We start from the raw sequence: 21,098 nt of genomic DNA, 5'->3' as shown, positions 1-21,098 counted from the left end.
TCTGTTCTGTCCCCAGTCAAATAACCCATTCACCCAGAGTTAACTACTGTTCTGACTTTGTGATCAGAGATTAGTTTGGTCTGTTTCTGAATTCGAAAGAATAATATATAGGCTTCTCCTCCCCTCCCTGCCAGCTGCTTCATACAGCATTGTGTTTGTGAGATGTATCTTAATTTTGTGTATGGCATTAGTTTTCTCATTTTCACTGATGTGTAGGATACCATTGTATGAATATACTACAGTTTATTTCTCCTTCCTACTGCTGACGGACATTTGGGTCGTGAGTTTTGGGCTCCTTAAATAATGTTACTATGATAAATCTTGTACATATCTTTCTGTGCCCAAACATATACATTTCTATTGATTGTATACACAGGAGTTGTATTACTGAGTCATGGAGTATGTGTATTTTCACCTTCAGTAGATATTTCCAAATAGTTTTCCATACTGGTTATACCAATTTCCATTTCTACCTGAAGTGCATGAGAATGCCATTTGCTGCACATGCTCACTTACATTTGGTATTCTCTGATTTTTCGATTAAAAACTAGTCATTCTGGTGTGTAGTAGTATCTTATTGTGTTGTTTATCTGTGTTTTCCTGAGGATTAGTGATGCTGAGTACCTTGTCAATATGCTTATTGGTTTTTGAAATTATCTTTTATGAAGTTTTTTTTTGGTCTTTAGCTTATCTTAAAAATTGGGTTGTCTTTTTCTTGGTGATTTAAAGTCTTTTTTTTTTTTAATATTTCATACATGAGTCCTTTGGACATGTGCATTGAGAAGATCTTCTCCTACCCTGTAGCTTTTTCATTATAAGAACACAACTTTTTAATGAAGTCCAATTTGCTGTGTTTATCTTTGTGGCTTGTTTAAGAAGTCTTTGCCTGCCTCAAAGTCCTGACAGTGTTCTCCTGTCATCTCACAGCTTTATTGTTTTAAACTTTATTGTTTAGGTCATACTTTCTTCTTCCCTCCTGTTCCATGGCCTGTGGCTGGATGTGATTCATTTGACTGATTTTGATTTTAATAGTAGTAGTGATAGAAAATATACTGGTATGGCTTACTCATAAGAAAATGTTTTTATTTTATTTTTATATATGGCATTATAATTTCTGTGATAACTTTTAGTGCTAGTTAAAGTAGATGATTTTTATTTTGTTGATTCTTTAAAAGGAATTTAAAAACTTTTTTTTTTGTCTGACTCTAAAAGAGGCAATCAGTTTTACTATATATTATGTCATGTTCTGTCTTATTTGTTTTGTTTTTGAGGAGTCATAGTGTGATGCCTTAAAGACATTGGGTTGTGCAGTCAATGGCAGCTACTATATTTAAGCAGATGAATGAATGAATCTCTATAAGGTTTGGTTTTGTAATCTATAAAATGGAGAGTAAATAAGGTGATTAAAAAAAGTGTGTGTAAGTTTTTTCAAATCTTTGGCAATGTGCCTGACAAACAATAAGAGCACTATAATATTTAGTGCTTTTTTCTTGAATTTTTGAACTTCGTTTTGAAGATTATTTTGACCTGAGACTTGACTGAAAGGACATATACTGTATGTTTATTATAAAATTATTCACAGCTAACTTTTGTAAGTAGTAAAATTAATTTGTAAGTTTATGCATTTCTTTTTATTGTGGGTAAAATCTTAAATTTTTTTTAGTATCAACATAAGGTGGATTTAAAAATACTTATGTTAATTTTTTAATAAAATAGAGTAAATATATATATTAATAAATAAATATTATAAAATATCTTTCTATTTCATTGGCTCTACTTTAACTCTGTAGATGCTACAGTTACATTGTCTAGCTGCTACTTAAAAGGTGGTAACTAGGTACTAGAATGTAGAGCATGGCATTGTATGTTGATGGTTAGGAATAATTTAACATATGGATGCTTTTCTAAGACATTGTTAGCATGCTGTTATCTGATTTGTTATAGAGCTCACTCTTTTTGTAGTCTAGTAACTGCCAGTATCTGATAATTCATTAACTTTTCCATATATTACATTTAAACTTTCAGTTGTTTATAAGATTAGGAAAAATTTTGTTAATCATTTGCCAAAGTTCAGCATGTGCTTTGGGTTTTAAAGTACTGTGAAAAAACAAATTGCTGTCATGAAAATGGGATTCCTGCATAGACTTTACAGATTAGAGGTAACTCCGAAGTTGAAAAATTATTCCTGATATATTTATTTTTTTATTATTTAGGGAGTCTCAACAAGATTTTTAAAAGGCTATCAAATATTTGGTAAGTACATATTCTCCATGTTAAATACTTTGCATGTTACTTAAGTTTACATGTATATTACATTAATGGCATTTATAATAATAGCCTGTGTAAATTATAATTATAATTTATATTTCTTTTAATTTTTACCCAGTATTGGAATTTCTTCTCTTTATATTCTGCTCCTCTTCTGATTCTGTCTGCACATTGCATCAAGAAAATTCTTCTAGCATGCAGGCTAAGTATTAAAAGAGTTCAAAGAAAGTAGTAGCGTTCATGGGCAGAAATGCTAATACTTTGTGAATGAAACAGGATTTTCCTCACTTGAGATTTTTGTAACAGTTTTTGATTAGCTGTTGATACTAGTACAGCTATCAAGATTCTTCAGCCATCCCTTACTTTACTCGTTACATTAGGTCCAATTCATCACAATAAGCCAATGTGAAGACTCCGATCAGACCTTATGCTGTTTCCTATCTGGGCCACTCCAGTTTCTTTGTAATAACATTATAATATGAAAATTTGATAAGGGCCTGTAATTAAGAATTTCATAAACTTTTGATTTCACTAGATAGTGATTTTACTTTTTTAAATTTTTTTTCTTTTTTTGTGGTACCCGGGCCTCTCACTGTTGTGGCCTCTCCCATTGCGGAGCACAGGCTCCGGACACGCAGGCTCAGCGGCCATGGCTCACGGGCCCAGCCGCTCCGCGGCATGTGGGATCTTTCCGGACCGGGGCACGAACCCGCGTCCCCTGCATTGGCAGGCGGACTCTCAACCACTGTGCCACCAGGGAAGCCCTACTTTTTTAAATTTTTGAGTGAAAGTGGGAGAATTAATCTCAGAATGTGTTTTACTTCACTATATAGGATTTTAGAGTTTTGTGCTGTGGTGATTATATAGATGTAACAATGCTTTGGTTGGTTACTCATGATAGATTTAAAAATTATTGGATATACTTGAACAATGAGGGGAAAGTATCAAGTGGCATATGTAGATTTTGATTATTTTAATACAGTCAATAAAATTTTTTCAAGGATGAATACATTTACTTGATTAGCTAAAGGAAATTTCCTAGATACATGAAGAAATATTTAATCATTAATTTCTTTTATTATACTTTTTATGTGTTTGAAACAATAAATATTCAACTGAATGATATTTCTAAAATTCTGTAATAATCATAGTTGATGTAAGTATTCAACAAATTATACCACTCTATTTACTGTATATTTATAATAAATGTAACATTTTTAGGAGCAAATGATGTTACAAAAATATTTTACTACTTTAAAATGTGGTAACTGATTTCTGGTGATGTATTAAGTGGAAAAAGCAATTTACTGCCGTTTTTTTCCCCATTGATGCAAATATTTGAGTTAGTTTGAGTGAACCATATTCAGAGTTGTGTAATCATTACTGCTATCTAGTTTTAGACATCCCCCCCCAACCCCGGCCCAGCACCCTAGGCAACCAGTAATATACTTTTTCTATGAATTGCCTATTCTGGACATTTCTTATAAATGCCATCATACAATATTTGTCATTTTGTGTCTGGCGTCTTTCACTTAGCATAATATTTCAAGGTTCACCCATGTGGTAGCGTGTATCATTTATTTTTATGGCTAAAAAATATTCCATTGTATACCACATTTTGTTTATCCATTCATCAGTTGGTGGGTTGTATCTAGGTTTAGGCTATTAGGAATGCTTCTGCAGTGAACATTCTTGCGTAAGGTTTTGTGTGCACTTATGTTTTCATTTCCTTTGGGTGTATACTTACAAGGGGCAGAATTGCAGGTTACTATAGTAACTGTGTATAACTCTGAGGAACTGTTAAAATGGATGCACTGTGTTACAGTCTCACCCCAGTGTATGAGGGTTCCAATTTCTCCACACTCTTGCAGACATTGATTGTTACACTGTCAATCTTTTTTGTATTTTAGCCATCCAGATAGATATGAAATGGTATTTCATTGTGGTTTTGATTTAGATGTGAAATGGTATTTCATTGTGGTTTTGACTTCATTTCCGTAATGACTAATGATGAACATTATTTCATGTGCTTATTGACCATTTACATATGTTCTTTGGAGAAATGTCTGTTCACATCCTTTGCCCATTTTTTAATTAGGTTGTCTTTTTATTGTTAAACTATACACGTTCTTTATATATTCTGGAAACTAGCCCCTTATGAGATAATATGATTTGCAAATACTTTCTCCCATTCTGTGGATTGTCTTTTCACTTTCTTTCTGGTGTCCTTTGAAGCACAAAAGTTTTTAATTTTGATGAAGTCTCATTTATCTCTTTTTTTCTTTTGTTGCTTATGCTTTTGGTGTCATATTGCAAAATTTTCTTTAAATAAATATTCATTGATAGTCTAGGTCTGTGACAAGGTTTTAATTATCACAGGGCTGTAAAGCATTGACATTTCCTGTGTTTGACAGCCAAAGCCCAAAGGAAGCAATTATCCTTATATTTGTGCTTCAATTCCTCAGCTAATTGTTTTAAGCAAAACATTATGTTTTCATCCCATGTGTTGCCATGAAAACGTTAGCTGTGTGTGATATGTTTATTGATATTGGTCTCATGAATTCAGTTAGTTTTTTAGATTGGAGAAGAACTAAGTATTTAGTTTATCGTGGTGTTTATTGCATATTTGATTTCATACCTTAATAAACCATCACTTTTTAGGCTAAGAGTATTATCAGGGTTCTTTTTAGCTTTCCTGTGAGGAAAAAATAGATTTTGAGAATCTTATTGATTTTAATCTTGTACAGTTTATTTGTAGCAGTGATATTTTGATGTTTTTGTAAACCTACATATGGAATACATATATTTTTCTTCTGCTTTATTAAGTATGTGCCTTTTTAATTTTTATGGGACCATTTTAGTTTCTTATTTTTTACATTATGTGGTTTTTTAAATCAACTGGAGGCATATTTCAGGATGTATTGGCCTGTAATGTTGTCTAATTCAGTTTTATAGAAAAATGGCATGTAACAATGAAGTGTCACTACTCTTAGTAGATTGGCTTTCTGTGTAAGGGCAAGAGGTTGTAATACAGTATATTTGTTATATGTAATACAGTATATTTGTTATAATACAGTTTAACAAATATATTTTTATTTGGGGAATTTACTTTTGTATCTTTCATATTATCTAATAGTATTCTGTGTTAACTTCAGGTTAACCAAAGTCTATTTTAATGAAATTTTATAGAGCTAAGATCATTGATATTCTTCTTTTTAGTTGATTTTAAATCATAGTGTCCATTGGTGAACAGTCCTTAAGTGCCCATTGGATGAGTGATATTGTTCTTTACATTGATGTGTTTATAGTTTGTGTTATACTATCTGTGGACATTTTGCAATGGAAAAGGAAATAAAAACTGACATCTCATTCATGGTGGTGTTAATTGTGATAAAAATAAGGAAAAGATTTAGCTGAGAGAGCTACCTCATCCTATGGTTATATGTCAAATATGGTGATTAAGAGGATTTTGATGATCTATTTATGGCTGAATTAAGGTGAAATGGCTTTTGTGTGCTATTCTTTCCCCCTTCCCTTCTCTTGTTCCAAATGCTTCTAAATGCTTACTAACATAATCACTGAATATATATTAATTCTCTTTGAGTATTTATATTTGAAATGAGGTTTTAATATTAGTAGAGACCTCTTTTTCTTACAAGGGTAGGAAGGATTACCCTTTAGTTAAACCACTAATTAGTCACTAAAGTCAATAAGGCCTGCCTTATACTACAGGGGGCAGCTTCTCAGCACATGTAGTAGAGTTTGCCATTCCACTGATCCATAATACCTTGAAGATATTGGTCAGGGTTGTATGGATAGAACAATTAAACTATTCTTCATCGGAGGGGTCTTTCACTACTTTCTTTTTTTTTTAAATTAATTTATTTATTTTTGGCCGCGTTGGGTCTTCATTGCTGTGCGTGGGCTTTCTTTCTCTAGTTGCGGTGAGCGGGGGCTACTCTTCGTTGCGGCAGGTGGGCTTTTCATTGTGGTGGCTTCTCTTGTTGCAGAGCACAGGCTCTACGCACGCGGGCTTCAGTAGTTATGGCACGTGGGCTCAGTAGTTGTGGCTCGCGGGCTCCAGAGTGTAGGCTAAGTAGTTGTGGCACACGGGATTAGTTGCTCCACGGCATGTGGGATCTTCCTGGACCAGGGCTTGAACCTGTGTCCCCTGCATTGGCAGGCGGATTCTTAGCCACTGCGCCACCAGGGAAGTCCCTCTTTCACTACTTTCTAATCTTACTCAGGAAAGCTCAGCTAGACTTGACTTATTCTAAATGTCACACTGTTTTTTGCACAAATGTCTGAAAGCTATCGCACAAGTAGTATGACTGTTTTTTCTCCCAATACAGTTACTGTAGTAACCACATCATGCACAGAAGTTTTCCTAGAAGCTTTTTCCTTCAGAACTTACTTTAAAAAATTTTTTTTAAACTTAATTTTATTTACTTTTTTATACAGTAGGTTCTTATTAGTCATCAATTTTATACACATCAGTGTATACATGTCAATCCCAATCGCCCAATTCATCACACCACCGTCCCCATCCCCCACCACGGCTTTCCCCCCTTGGTGTCCATATGTTTGCAGAACTTACTTTTTAAATGAAAACTTAATCCAGGTTAACTCACATTCAGTCTAGTAACCATCTTAATTTTATTCTTATTAATATCTAAGATTTCCATTCCCCTGATCTTTCTACAGAAATTTCGCAGTCTGTTAATCCAGGGGTCCCCAATCCCCGGACCGGGAACCAGTACTGGTCCAGGGCCAGTTAGGAACCGGACTGCACAGCAGGAGGTGAGCGGTGGGCAAGTGAGCAAAGCTTCATCTGCGGCTCCCCATTGCTCGCGTTACCGCCTGAATCACCCTCCCCACCCCCATGGAAAAATTGTTTTCCACAAAACCGGTCCCTGGTGCCAAAAAGGTTGGGGACCGCTGTATTAATCTAAAGAGTTACAACTGTTCATTTCTTCTGTTTTATCCCCTGTTCGTGGACTGCTTTATTTTGCTAGAGTGATATCAGTTTACTGTCTTGAGAGGTTCCTAGTATAAATTCACATCCCTCCCCCCCCAGTATAGCCTCAGTGCTTCTTGGTCATCTTTATCTCTTTTTGATCTTCTATTTCATTCCACATTATTAGTTATTTGGAACCTTTCCATTCTCCTCAGATGACCAGTCCTGTCCGTATTTCGCTTATTCTTTCTTCATTTCATAATTCATACTCTTTCTTTCCCCAGTCTGATTTACTCAAAGAATAAAATGTTTTCATTTCTTTCAAAAGCTAACATCTATATTCTCAGTCTTATTCCTCCTTTCCTTCACTGGAACCTTGTTATTCTCCCTTTTATGCTCCATGCCGGGTTCTCTGCCTTATCACACTAAATCTTGAAACATATCTTACTTCTACTCTTTTCCTGTCCTTCCCGTTATCACTGAGCTTGTTGGATTTCTAGTTGTTGACTGAAGGTGTCCAATTTCTCCACTTCTATTCAACTACCTTCTGCAGTTTGACTATTGTTTCTACTGTTCTGCTTCCTCAAACGAAAGTAAACCACTTCTCTTACCTACCCAGATCGACATTGGTTAGGTTGATGATAGAATGTTCTGTATCATCCCCAAAATAAGACTGAGTTCCAACTGCTAATCTGTGTCTTTTCTCTTCTCATCCTGTCCTACCTTTTTCAGCATTTGATCTTTTGCTTCTCCTTGACATTCAGTTCTCCCTTGTCTTCTGTAATACTTTAATGGTTTTTCTACTACGTCTCCAACTAAATGCTTGCTTTCTTTGTTATTGCTTTTCTCCTTTACATACCCCTTATGTATAAACTGGGTTGAAGCTTTGCTCCTCCTCATTATGTATCATTTTTAGGAGGTGGTCTCTGCTTTTATTATGTAAATGATCACAATTTGTGATGATTCACAGATGCCACATTTTCCTTTATTACCTGTTTTACTTGAGTCATTAGGTCTTAAGCACCCCAAAATTAATATTTCTCAAGCTGAAAATATTGCCTCGATATATGCATGGAACTCAGTAAATACTTGTTGAATCAGTGAATAACTCATCTTAGTCTCCCAATCTGTTTAGTCTGTTCTTTTTTTTTTTTAGATAACAATTTTAACCATTCACTTATTCTCATATTGCAAGCCTTATAACACCTTTGACCAACTCTTGTCTGTGCTGGTTAATATTAGTTATCGTATTTTGGTCCTAAGCTTAACTAATGAGGCAGATGATATTCCCATTTGCAGATGGTAAAAAAAAGGATCACAGAGGTTGTGATCTGCTTATAATTTCACAGGTAGTGGTGGAGTTGAAAATTAACGTCTGATTCCTTATCACATGTTTTCTGGTTTTCACAGAAAACATTCTAATGATAAAAGCAGTATGATGGACAAGAAATTATTGTCAGTGTACTATGTGAGTTAAGGCAGAGAAAACAGGAAGGTGGGAATACTTTAAATTGTTATGTGATGAGATGAAGTCCTAATTTGGTGGGAGGAATGAAAATCAAGGATGTGAGAAGTTTGTCCCTCAAGATTAATACAATTTTGACATCTGGTAGTGATGCAGTGATGCCGGTAAAGTATTGCACGATCCCTCAGATAACAATGATAAAATCTGGATAATATATTGAAAGAAAAACTCTAACTATTTAAAAGCAACAGAAAATGACCAAAAGGAGACAGAAGTCAGCTGAGAAGTTATCCTTTAAAGCCAGAAACTACAATGTGTAAGAGTTGTACATTTGTGTTTTTCTTGCTTTTGGGTGCATCCCAACCTCCTGTATTTCCAGTAGTACAGGACAGAAGTTAAATGTAGCCAAGTAGCTGGAAATTTATTGAGGGAAATCCTAGAAGCAAGTGAACCACTGAAAAGTAAACAAAAACTGATGGAGTTTTTTGCCAGCCCACCACCATACAAGCAATTCTAAAGGAAGTTCATCAGTCTGAAGGGAAATGGTACCAGATTTCAAGTGTTATTTACAGGAAGAAACCAACATCAAAAATAGTGAGTAATTGGGTAATTATAAAAAACTATATACAGTTGACCCTTGAACATTATGGCATTAGGAGCACCGACCCTCCACACTGTTGATAATCTGAATATAACTTTACAGTTGACTCTCTGTATCTGGGTTCCGTATCTGAGGATTCAACCAACCATGGATTGTGTAGTACATATTTAGTGAAAAAAATCGATGTATAAGGGGACCTGAACAGTTCAAATCTGTGTTGTTTAAGGGTCCACTGTATATTTTTATTATTAAAAAAATTACTGATTAAAGCAAAACTTATAATACTGTATTTTTGGGTTTGTAATGTATATATGAGAACAACAGCACAAAGTTGGGGGTGTTGTGTTTTTGTATTTCTCTGATGTTAATGTTGAGCATCTTTTCATGTGTTATTGACTATTTGAATATCTTTGGTGAAGTATCTGATCAAGATTTTAAGAATTGACATATTACACAGTATTTAATATAACATGTCATAATAAGACCTATCATGACAAATTGACATACTAAGCAATATTTAGTCTTTTTTTTTGGCTGCACCGTGTGACTTGTGGGATCTTAGTTCTCTGACCAGGGATTGAACCTGAGCCCTTGGCAGTGAAAGCACTCAGCCCTAACCAGTGGGCCCCCGGGAAGTCCCAACAATGTTTAGTCTTCTAACTTATGAACATGGTATATCTTTTATTTATTTAGGTTGTTTTTTCATTTCTCTCAGTAATGTATGGTAGGGTTTTTTTTTTCTTAAGGTGATTAAAAAAAACTGAACTCTGTACCCATTAAGCAATAATTTCTCATTTCCCCCTCTCCCAGGCCCCAGTAGTATCTAATTTACTTTTTGTCTGTATGAATTTGCCTATTTTAGATATTTCATACAAGTAGACTGTCATCCAGTATTTCTTCTTTTGTGTCTGGCTTATTTCACTTGGCATAATGTTTCCAAAGTACATCTGTGTTGGAGCATGCATCAGAATTTCCTTCCTTTTTATGGCTGAATGATGTTCCATTGCAGTGTTCCACATTTTGTTCATCTGTTCATCTCTTGATGGACACTTGGGTTGTTTTCACTTTTTGGCTGTTGTGAATAATGCTGCAGTGAAATTCGGTGTACAAGTACCTGAGTCCTCTTTTCAGTTCTCTTGGGTGTATATCTAGGAGTGGAATTGCTGGGTCATATGGTAGTTCTATGTTTAGCTTTTTGTGAAGCTGCTAAACTGATTTCCATTGTGGCTTCACCATTTTACATTACCATCAGCGATTTACAAGGGTTATAGTTTCTCCACATCCTCATCAGTGCTTGTTATTTCCTGTCTGTAGTACCTTTGTGGGGCAGATTCCTTAGGATTTTCTACATAAACAATCATGTGAACAGAGATAGTTTTACTTCCTTTTTGATCATTTTGCTCTTCTTTTTCTTACCTTTTTATTTGGAATTTCTACAATATAATATTGAATATAAGTAGTGAGACTAGACATTCTTGCCATGCTCCCAAACTTAGGGAGAATATATTCGATATTTCATTATTAAGTATGTTGTTAACCATAGGACTTTCATAGGTACTCTATCTGGTTGGAAAAGTTCTTTGCTGAATGGCTTTGTTTGTTTGTCTGTTTTTAATCATTATGGTATTTGATTTTATCACTGACTTCTGCATCTATTGCCACAATCATATAGATTTTCTCTTAAACCATTAATGTGGTTGAATTACATTAATTATTTTTCATGTTAACTCAACCCTGCATTCCTAGATAAACTTTACTTTGTCAGACTGTATTACTGTTTTTATGTATCACTGGATTTGATTTGCTGAAAATTTTGGCAAAACTGGAAAGTGTCCTCTTTTTCTCTATTTTGTCTACTACTGGCATATGTTTATATGCCAAATATATAGTTTGTGTAAATCTGGCATGTGTTTTCCTTAACTGTTTGGTAGAATTCACCAGTAAAATCTTGGTCAAGAGTATGTTTCGAAGGAAGGTTTTGGATTTATGGATTTTTTATTCTTCCTGGTTTTATTTTTTTAATGGGTAAGTCAGCTGTTTTAGTAATTGGTGCTTACCTGGTTAATCCATTTTTCTGTTATGTAATCTGGTTACTGGATTGGATTTTTTTCTCTCCTTTCAAATAGTAGTTTTATTCCTCATTTAGTTTCCTTGGGTTAGTTACACTAATGAAGAGAGCTACATCTTAAGTATTTAGTGATTTAAAAATATGTAAATGGACTTATATATACTACCAAATGTAAAATAGATAGCTAGTGGGAAGCAGCCACATAGCACAGGGAGATCAGCTCGGTGCTTTGTGACCACCTAGAGGGGTGGGATAGGGAGGGTGGAAGGGAGACGCAAGAGGGAGGAGATATGGGGATATATGTATATGTATAGCTGATTCACTTTGTTACAAAGCAGAAACTAACACACCATTGTAAAGCAGTTATACTCCAATAAAGATGTTTAAAAAAAATGTAAATGTATAAATTGTCTTCAGTTCACCCATGTGTCACCTAGGTTTTGAACTGCTTTTTCCTCCCTGTTTTAACGTTTTTGCTTGGATGCTAAAGAGGACTTTATTTCATTGTAGTTTTGTACTGTAGGATTCTTATAATAGCTTTCTGTGTGTATGTGTGTGTGGTCCTATGTTGTAGTATAGTCTTGCCGGGGAAAACTTGATTTTGTTTGATGTAAGGTCTGGTGGATGCCATTTCCCCCCCTGTACACTCACTGCTACCCCAGCACAACCTTATATATAATAAAAACAAATTTCTTTCCTAAACTGTAATGTGCACTTTTGTTCTATAATAGTTTTAACCTAACTCAGAGTATACACAGTAGGCAAATTTGAAAAATACCCAGCTGGTTATTTGGCATATGGCAGTTTAATAAGTTAAAAAAATTCCTGTTATTGCCTATTTTGAAATTGCATAGTATTTTGAGCTAACTAGTGTGATTTGAACCTAAATTTTAATGTGAGGCATGTTCTAATCCTGCTCCTCTCACTTAACCTTTCTCACTGTGAATTTCTAATACTTGGATTATATTCTTTGTACTTTCTTAGAGATCCATTTTTTTTTTTTTTTTTTTTTTTTGCGGTATGCGGGCCTCTCACTGTTGTGGCCTCCCCCGTTGCGGAGCACAGGCTCCGGACGCGCAGGCTCCGGACGCGCAGGCTCAGCGGCCATGGCTCACGGGCCCAGCCGCTCCGCGGCATATGGGATCCTCCCAGACCGGGGCATGAACCCGTATCCCCTGCATCGGCAGGCGGACTCTCAACCACTTGCGCCACCAGGGAGGCCCCGAGATCCATTTTTAATTTTCTGTTGCACATCCTGAAATTGGTTAGTAATTCTTTTTTCTTCTCCTAATGTTATGTAAGATTTGAATTCCTGGGACAAAACTCTGGTAACAGTGGGTAATTCTTTTAATATTAGCACTTCTTTCTCTCATTCAGTTATGTAGTTATTGCCTGGCAAATGTCTGAAAAGATCTTTTAACACAAATTTAAAGATTTTTGTAGGTATAAATAGCAGACAGTTTGTTTGGTTTTGGCTAAAGTAAGCTGAGCCGGGGACATGTTTCATTTAATTTGGGTGTAGTGGTATATATTTATATGGAGATCAGTCACGACCATGTATAATTAAATTATTGCTAGCTGTCCTATTGTAGGGATGTGTTCTTAATGTCCAGTGGCTCTAGGCATTGTGACAGGAATGTATAAGGCTAGAGCCCATATACATTATGAAAGTGTCCTGCGATGGTCGTTACTAGAAGTATGAGTACACTACTAGTAGCAGCAAAGGAGAAACTAGGTTTGAAATTTACAAAGTCAGAATCAAGTCTGTGGAAACGTTTACAGATACATATCTAAAACTGTAAGATTAAGTTTTCATCCTCCTCATTCAAAATATCTGTACTCCTGTATAGAAAATAATCCATAATGTGTATATTGTATACTCACCAAATGTTTTTCCTATTTTAGTTGAAATAGCGTATTTAATAAAATTAAGTATGTGATTTCATCTGCCTATTGGAACAGTTTAGTAAAGCAAGTATGAAATAATAGACTTCTGATTTGGAAGTGTGTTAAAGGTGTATTCTTTTGTCATATTTACATTTAGTTAAGAATTAAGATAAAATTTAGATTAAATTAATGGAATATGAAACAAAAATGGTTAAAGATGTGCCACAAGTAATTAGAAGTTATTCTGACATTGCAAAGTGAATTGTGACATAAAAATGTTTCGATCATGCAAAAGCAGTAATTCATTTAAGAGGAAAAAATAAATTATAAACAGAAGTAATAGGCTCTTGGTTTTTTGATAATCCAATTAATGAAAAAGAATGAATCATATGAAAATATTGGAAAAATATTTAAATAACTTACTTGTTTGAAACCAGAATCTCTGATCAGTGAACATAGCATAAAACTCATAACCCACCAAGAATGACATTGATGATTGTCTTATCATCAATGAATGTCTTAAATTTAGGGTATGTAAGATTAGTTACTGCACAAGAAAACTTGAATTGAAATCTCAAGTTTATATATGAAAGGAGCGTGATAGGAGTTCCTCATATCTGTCAACTCTCTCAACAACTTACACAACATTCCCAATACCAAGGTTGGGAAATTCGAAGTTTTGTAAACTTTGAATAATAAAAAATAAATTATGATAAACTATGCTAGAGGAAAGACTAACTTATCCTCCTAATCTCTGTATAGGAAACATTATAAAATTTTGTCACATGAAAAGCCAAGCAAAGATTACTCAACCAAAAAATAAAGGAATTATGGCATACCAGAATTGTGTCAGACATTTAATTAACATGTTATTTTTCTGGATTTATTTATGGTATTTGTCAGTCTTTTAAAAATTAGTATTTTGTCATTTTTTCACATTTCAAATATGTATTCACTTTCATTTCTAATTTTGTATTTGTAATTTTGTATTCTTTCTTTTAAATCCTCCAGATTTTAGAAGCTTCAGGCCCCTTAAAACTTAGCTGTGCCCCTATTAAAGGGATAGAGCACACACAGATGCAAGTGCAGTCTGATGGGCTTGGTGGGGGATGGTTTAGAGAGACTGTCTTTCTGAAGAGGTGGCACTTGAACAAAGATCTGATTAAAGGCATGGAGAGAACCTTATGAGGGTTTGGCGGAAAGAGCAATTCAAGTAGGGGCACTGTTGTGGGAATGTCTGGTATGCTTATTAAGAGGAGGCATTGAGGTTGGAGCCCAGTGGTTGGAGGTGAGATCGAAAAGGAAAGCAAATTATATACTTAAAGCAATTATATATGGCCTGGATAAAAATGTAAGGAATTTAGATTTTGATTCTAGTTACAATGAGGTTACCATTGGAGAATTTTTCACATTTTCAAACTGGCAATGAAACTTTTTCAAGTGCTCATTTGGGGACCCCGTTTGCTTTCATCTTTTAGGTCCTTCATCCTTGTGCTTTATTTTCATGTTCCAACTGTATTAAGAAGGAGGAATAATCTGCATACCCACTCTCTTAAAATGCCCAATGCAGAAGGGCACACATTGTTTCTAAAATTCATTTTCCTTTGATGAGAATTTAGGTGTAATTGTAAGGCAGAGTGCCCTGCTACATTGCCGTTACTATGGAAGGCGAGAATGAATTTTGGTTAGAAAATTTGTTGTCACTACCACATTAATACTTAGGTATTAGGACCTAATATCTGACTTATTTTGACTTCTTCTTAGGATTCCATATGAAGGTTGTACTATAGTTTAATGTTTAGCCATTCTTTTATTGCTAGATTAACGTAATTTTTAAGTTCTTGGTACCATAAGCAAGGCTGCAACAAGCAACCTTGTTATGTTTACTTGAACATTAGGGTAGCTAACAAAAAGTATAATTGCTGTATAATAAACATTTTTAAAAATGTAATAGATACTGTGAAATTGTCCTTCACGTGTTACTCTCATCAGTGGATGGGTATATCCATTTCACTACCTCCCCATTAATACTTGATGTTGTTTTTGATAATCTTTTAACTGAAAAATATATTCTCTTTGTTTCGGTTTGCATTTTCTTAATTATTGGTGAGGCTAAACACCTTTTTGTAAGTTTTTGGTAATTCTTTCTACTGTGAATTGTCTACTTATATATTCCCATTTTTTCTATTAAAATTGTCTTTAAAAATATAATCTGATTATCATTTTAATCCTTTGGATTTTACGTCTCTTTCAAAAACATTGTCCCAGTTTGTTGCCAGTTAAAAAAAATTTTTTTAATGGTGTTTTATATCGTATGTGGTATTTCTATATTGTTTCAACATAGAAATGGAAAATATTGATAAATTATATTACTGGTTTCCAAACTACTCTGTGGAAGCAAATATTTTACAGATTCTATAGACTAAAGTTTTTTAGATTAAAAACATTTGATTTTTTTTCTCCTTTTTGTTTAAAAAATTTCAAACCTACAGTTGAGGAAATAGTACAGTGAACACCTGTATACTCTTCACTTAGACTCAACCAGTTGTTAACATTTTGTTTATGTTTTGCCACATTTTTTCCAGTCTATATCTCTATTTCTATTCATATCCATATCTACATTTACATATACACATATAATCTTCTTTTGATTACACATTTAGAAAGTAAGTTTTGAGCAAGCAGGTGGTTGCCAGAAGGGAGGAGGGGGTTGGAGGAAAGAACTAGGTAAGGGAGATTAAGAAGTACAAACTTCCATTTGCAAAATAAATGAGTCATGGGTATGAAATGAACACTGTGGGGAATATAGTCATTAACTATGTAATATCTTTGTACCGTGACATATTGTAACTATACTTAACATGGTGATCATCCTGAAATGTATAGAAAAACTGATTCACTATGTTAACAGGAACGAACATAGTGCTTGAGGTCAGTTATACTTCAAAGATGAGCAAACAAACATACATACATAGAAAAGGAGAACAGATGTGTAGTTACCAGAGGTGGGGTATGTGGGGAGGGTAATTGGATGAAGGCAGTCAAAAGGTATAAGCTTCCAGTTACAAGACAAGTACTAGGGGTATAATGTACATGATAAATATAATTAACACCACTGTGTGTTATATATGAAAATTGTTAAGAGAGTAAATCCTAAGAGTTCTCATCACAAAGAAAATTTTTTTTCCTGTTTCTTTAATTCTGCATCTATAGGAGATGATGGATGCTCACTAAACTTACTGTGGTGATCATTTCATGATGTATGTAAGTCAAATCATTTTGCTGTATACCTTAAACTTATACAGTGCTATATGTCAATTATATCTCAAAGCTGGAAAAAAAAAGTTTTATACGTTCTGACACTTAACTGCTAAATACTAAGCATGTATGATATAAAAATAAGATTTTTGAAAATGTATAACAACAGTATCATTATTGTACCCATGAAAATTAGCCTTGATTTGATAAAGTCTAATAATACTGTCCATTTTCAAATTTTCCTAATTGCTTTCTAAAGATTTTTATAATCCCCACCCCCATCTGCTGCCTGCCCAATCTAGGATCTAATCCAGAATCACTCGTGTTTGGTTATAATGTTTTTTTTAGTCTCTCTTAATCTGAAACACTCTCTTGCCTTTATTTTGTATTTTATGACACTGACTTTTTAAAGAGTCCCAGCTACTTGCCTTGTAGGCATTTTTACATTTTCAATTTTTTCTGAATATTTCCTTATGATTGGATTCAGGTTAAAACATTTTGGCAAAACTAAAACACAGGTGATAGTGTATGCTTTTCAGTGTATCACACATGCCAGTTTTGTTCATTATTGTTCATGCTAAGTTTGATTATTTTCTCAAGGTGGTGATGGCCAGATTTCTTTATTATAAATCTACTTCTCCCTTATCGTTTATAAGTAACCTGAGTGTGATACTTTGAGGCCATGTGAATTTGTTTCCTACCAAGTTTTCATCCAACAGTTTTATCATCTATTGATGATTATTGCTTGAATCAGTTATTACACTGAGTTTTAGTGTTTACGGCATTTAAAAACACAAATTTAAAACAGTTGTGGTATATCAAATTTTAAAGTGTTAGACACCACTAGTATATTAACTTGTGCTGTCAGAGCAGCTTTTTAAAAGCATTTCCTGTTTTCTTCTAAATGTATTGTCAATGCCCTCCAGCAAAGAGCACCAGAAGCATACCTGCAGTTGGACAAGTTGAGTGTATTACTCATTGCAGCAAGGGAGAACACACACTATGGGAGACCATGGGGTCCCAGTAAGAGGGTGTCAGGACTTAAAGGATTTGGGCTTTGGTTGAGTGATTTTGGGAATGGTCCAAGGTAGCAGAAGTCCACTCTGGATTGGGTACTGTCAAAAAGCAGGAACAGTTTTATGATTTCATACCCCAACAAATCTTATCTATAGGGACGGCAGAATAAAGTGAGACTAGAGCTGTAATTGTTAAAGAAGCAGCATTCACTCATACTTTTTGCAAGAGGGGGATGTTTGGTATTTTGTGGCTTGGAGAGTGTTCATATTTTGCCTGTGTTCAGATGTGATTACTGAGTGGTCTTGTTGTAGTCTTGGTTCATCCTGATCAGAGTGACCATGTCTAATGCAAATGTTCTTTGAAATTGTTTTATGTTCAACAGAAGAATATCAAGGCTGGCAGATGGTACTAGGCAAGTTCCTGGATATTAGGAGTTCTTTTCCATCTCTCAGTGTCATTTAAAAGAAAGTTTTAAACTCACCAGTGTTTTTTAAGGAAGTTTTCCAACTGGATATATTCTGTATGTAAAGTTTAAGAATGATGACTCTACTGCATAGGTGAGGGGACTGGAGGGTGTGGGCTCAGCTAAATGTGGCTGAGACTCAGATGCATATATAGCTCCTGTGTTCTTTTTGTGCTTTGTCAATAATGTATATAGTCATTGTGTAGTTAATGAATCTGTAAATATCTCGAGCATATTGTATTACAGATAATATTAGTACTCATTTTAAATTTGGGGTGTTTAGTTTTATACATTTATAATAAGTTAACAGTTGTTGGAAAGTGTTAGTGATTTAGCTTTGGATTGAAATGTTCCAATGTATCTTTTAGAAATTTCTTATTCAGGTACTTATCTTTATGTATCAGGATTTTCTTAATATAGTCTAACCCAAACAATACAGAAATAAATTGCTGAAACTGATAAAAACTCATGACTGGGCTTCCCTGGTGGCGCAGTGGTTGAGAGTCCGCCTGCCGATGCAGGGGACGCGGGTTCGTGCCCCTGTCTGGGAAGATCCCACATGCCGCGGAGCGGCTGGGCCCGTGAGCCATGGCCGCTGAGCCTGCGCGTCCGGAGCCTGTGCTCCGCAATGGGAGAGGCCACAGCAGTGAGAGGCCCGCGTACCACAAAAACAACAACAACAACAAAAAAAAAACTCATGACTACATATTTTTACATTTATTAGACAGCCACATTGTTTTATTAATTCTCTTTATATAAGTAAATATAACTCAACATAACTTTACACTAATAATATTGTTCATATCTTTCAAATATTATAGTTCCATTTAAGATTTTGTTTGCAGAAGGTTCTTTTGGGAGGAAATGGTTGAATATCACTATCTTATGAATAGCATAAAGTAAACATTTTCCGTTTGTATGGTATTGTTACTTCTTTAACTCGGAGTAGGTATAGTACATATTTATTTATTTATTTATTTATTTATTTTATTTTATTTATTTATTTTTTTTTTTTGCGGTATGCGGGCCTCTCACTGTTGTGGCCTCCCCCGTTGCGGAGCACAGGCTCCGGACGCGCAGGCTCCGGACGCGCAGGCTCAGCGGCCATGGCTCACGGGCCCAGCCGCTCCGCGGCATATGGGATCCTCCCAGACCGGGGCACGAACCCGTATCCCCTGCATCGGCAGGCGGACTCTCAACCACTTGCGCCACCAGGGAGGCCCCATATTTATTTATATAGTAATGTATATTTATGTGTATTACATCCCCAGATCTTGCTTTTGAGGATTTCTGACTTCTCCGAATCTGTTTGTTATGGAAGTTAGCAATTTTAGCTCCAATATAATTAGAAACCTTATGATGAAATATAAATTCCACAGAATTTGTTCTGGATAGTAAAAAAAAAAAATTAATGTTTTTGATATGACTATTTTAATAATATGTCATACACTTTGCTTTTTTAAAAAGTAGCATATCATGACCATAGTTCATTTTTGGATAACTTAGGGTTTCCCATTTGAATCACGGTTATTGTACAGGGATGCCATTGCAGAGAGTTTACAGTTTAATTCATCCCTGACTTTTCGAAATAGGCAAGTCAGTGCCCTAGGCCATTTTTCTTTCCACATTCCCTCCTTTCCCCCTCCCTTAATACCTATTAAAACCATTGTTACACTCCATTTTATGGTCATGGCAGAAGGTTCTGCCCTCCTCCATCCTTACCTATTATTATCCACAGTTGGAAGGTGTTAGTATTAGGGATTTATAAAGTATTACTTTCTCTACTTTGTAGTACAAAGAAAATTGGTGTTTTTATTGTAGTAGTGACTGTGCTTTTTCAAACCACACTTCCCCCATGGTTTGGAATCACTGCTATATTAATGTAAGGTCAGTCTGCCTATGATATGATTCCCCATTTATTACCAGGGTTAACTGAATTAACTGCTGTCTATAAAAAGAATCTTAGGAATGACTATTGGGTTTGCTCTTTGCATGTTTTGGCTACTCTTGTAGTTAACTTGGCTATAGTATTGTAGCAACTTACTTGCCTCAAAGAGATTTGCCCCAAAGCTTGATTGAAAAAAGTGGATCTGCTGATAGTTTTGAAAATATGATGATCCTGAAGTCATCTTGCTGGCTTGACTATTTTTCTTATGGCATTAATGATAGATGGGATGCTATTTTAGGTAGTAAAGTTATGTTGTAGTCTGAACTTGCTGTACTATTTTGGCTAGTAACTTAGCAGAGAATACCACTTTCTTAGTGGCGTGCAGGCTTCTCTCTAGTAGTGGCATGCACGTTCTTTTTTCTAGTTGTGGCGCATAGGCTCCAGGGCACGTGGGCTCTGTCATTGTGGGGCGCGGGTTCCAGAAAGCGTGGGCTCTCTAGTTGAGGCATGCGAGCTCAGTAGTTGTGGCACGCAGGTTTAGTTGCCCCGCAGCATGTGGGATCTTAGTTTCCAACCGGGGATCGAACCCACGTCCCCTGCATTGGAAGGTGGATTATTTACCACTGGACCACCACTTCTCACCTGTCCTTTGGGGCTGTTGCACTGCACCTTGGAGTGAATCTGCAGAGGAGTAACTAGATCCTGATTTCCATCGGTTGATCATACCAGTTGGGGAACAGTTTAATTGTGGTTATCTAGCTGTGTTAGGGCCATATTGGTTTTGCTTTCAGCTGTGCTACAAAGTGGAAAAGATCGAATTGCTTATCAATCTCTCATCACACGCTAAGACTTTCCAGTGACCCATAGAAGTGACATAGCAAACCAAACATAACTGGGGTCGTTTTCCAATCACAAGCTCCCACCTTCCTCTCTCTGTCTCTCTCTGTCTGTCTCTGTCTCCCTCTCTCCCTCTTTCTCTGTTTGATTTTTGGACTTGTTTCTTGTCATATCCACACTGTAAGCAGTTCTTTCCAGCTAGAAGTCAGTTGACTTTTTTTTTTATTATTATTAGTTTCTGCTTTATAACAAAGTGAATCAGTCATACATATACATCTGTTCCCATAGCTCTTCCCTCTTTCGTCTCCCTCCCTCCCACCCTCCCTATCCCACCCCTCCAGGTGGTCACAAAGCACCCAGCTGATCTCCCTGTGCTATGCGGCTGCTTC

General features: G+C 35.5%; 1 protein-coding gene across 8 annotated transcripts in view; it reads left to right on the top strand.

Annotated features, from left to right (window-relative positions):
* The window catches only part of FBXW7 (F-box and WD repeat domain containing 7), a 210,507-nt gene that overhangs the window by 58,226 nt on the left and 131,183 nt on the right, over positions 1 to 21,098 (top strand). For 5 of the 8 annotated variants that reach the window (XM_060116384.1, XM_060116359.1, XM_060116399.1 and 2 more), the window contains one exon: positions 2,214 to 2,253. The exons of 2 other annotated variants lie outside the window; for them this stretch is intronic. The gene's annotated coding sequence lies outside the window, so the exon portion shown is untranslated. Of the gene's footprint in view, positions 1 to 2,213; positions 2,254 to 7,052; positions 7,069 to 21,098 lie in introns of those variants that run through there. One more of the 8 variants, XM_060116390.1, reaches the window with a different exon arrangement.

Source organism: Mesoplodon densirostris, chromosome 1 (genome assembly GCF_025265405.1).
Source record: "Mesoplodon densirostris isolate mMesDen1 chromosome 1, mMesDen1 primary haplotype, whole genome shotgun sequence".
Lineage (NCBI taxonomy): Eukaryota > Metazoa > Chordata > Mammalia > Artiodactyla > Ziphiidae > Mesoplodon > Mesoplodon densirostris.
The sequence above is the reverse complement of the archived record's forward strand: the minus strand, read 5'-3'. Positions and strand labels throughout refer to the sequence as shown.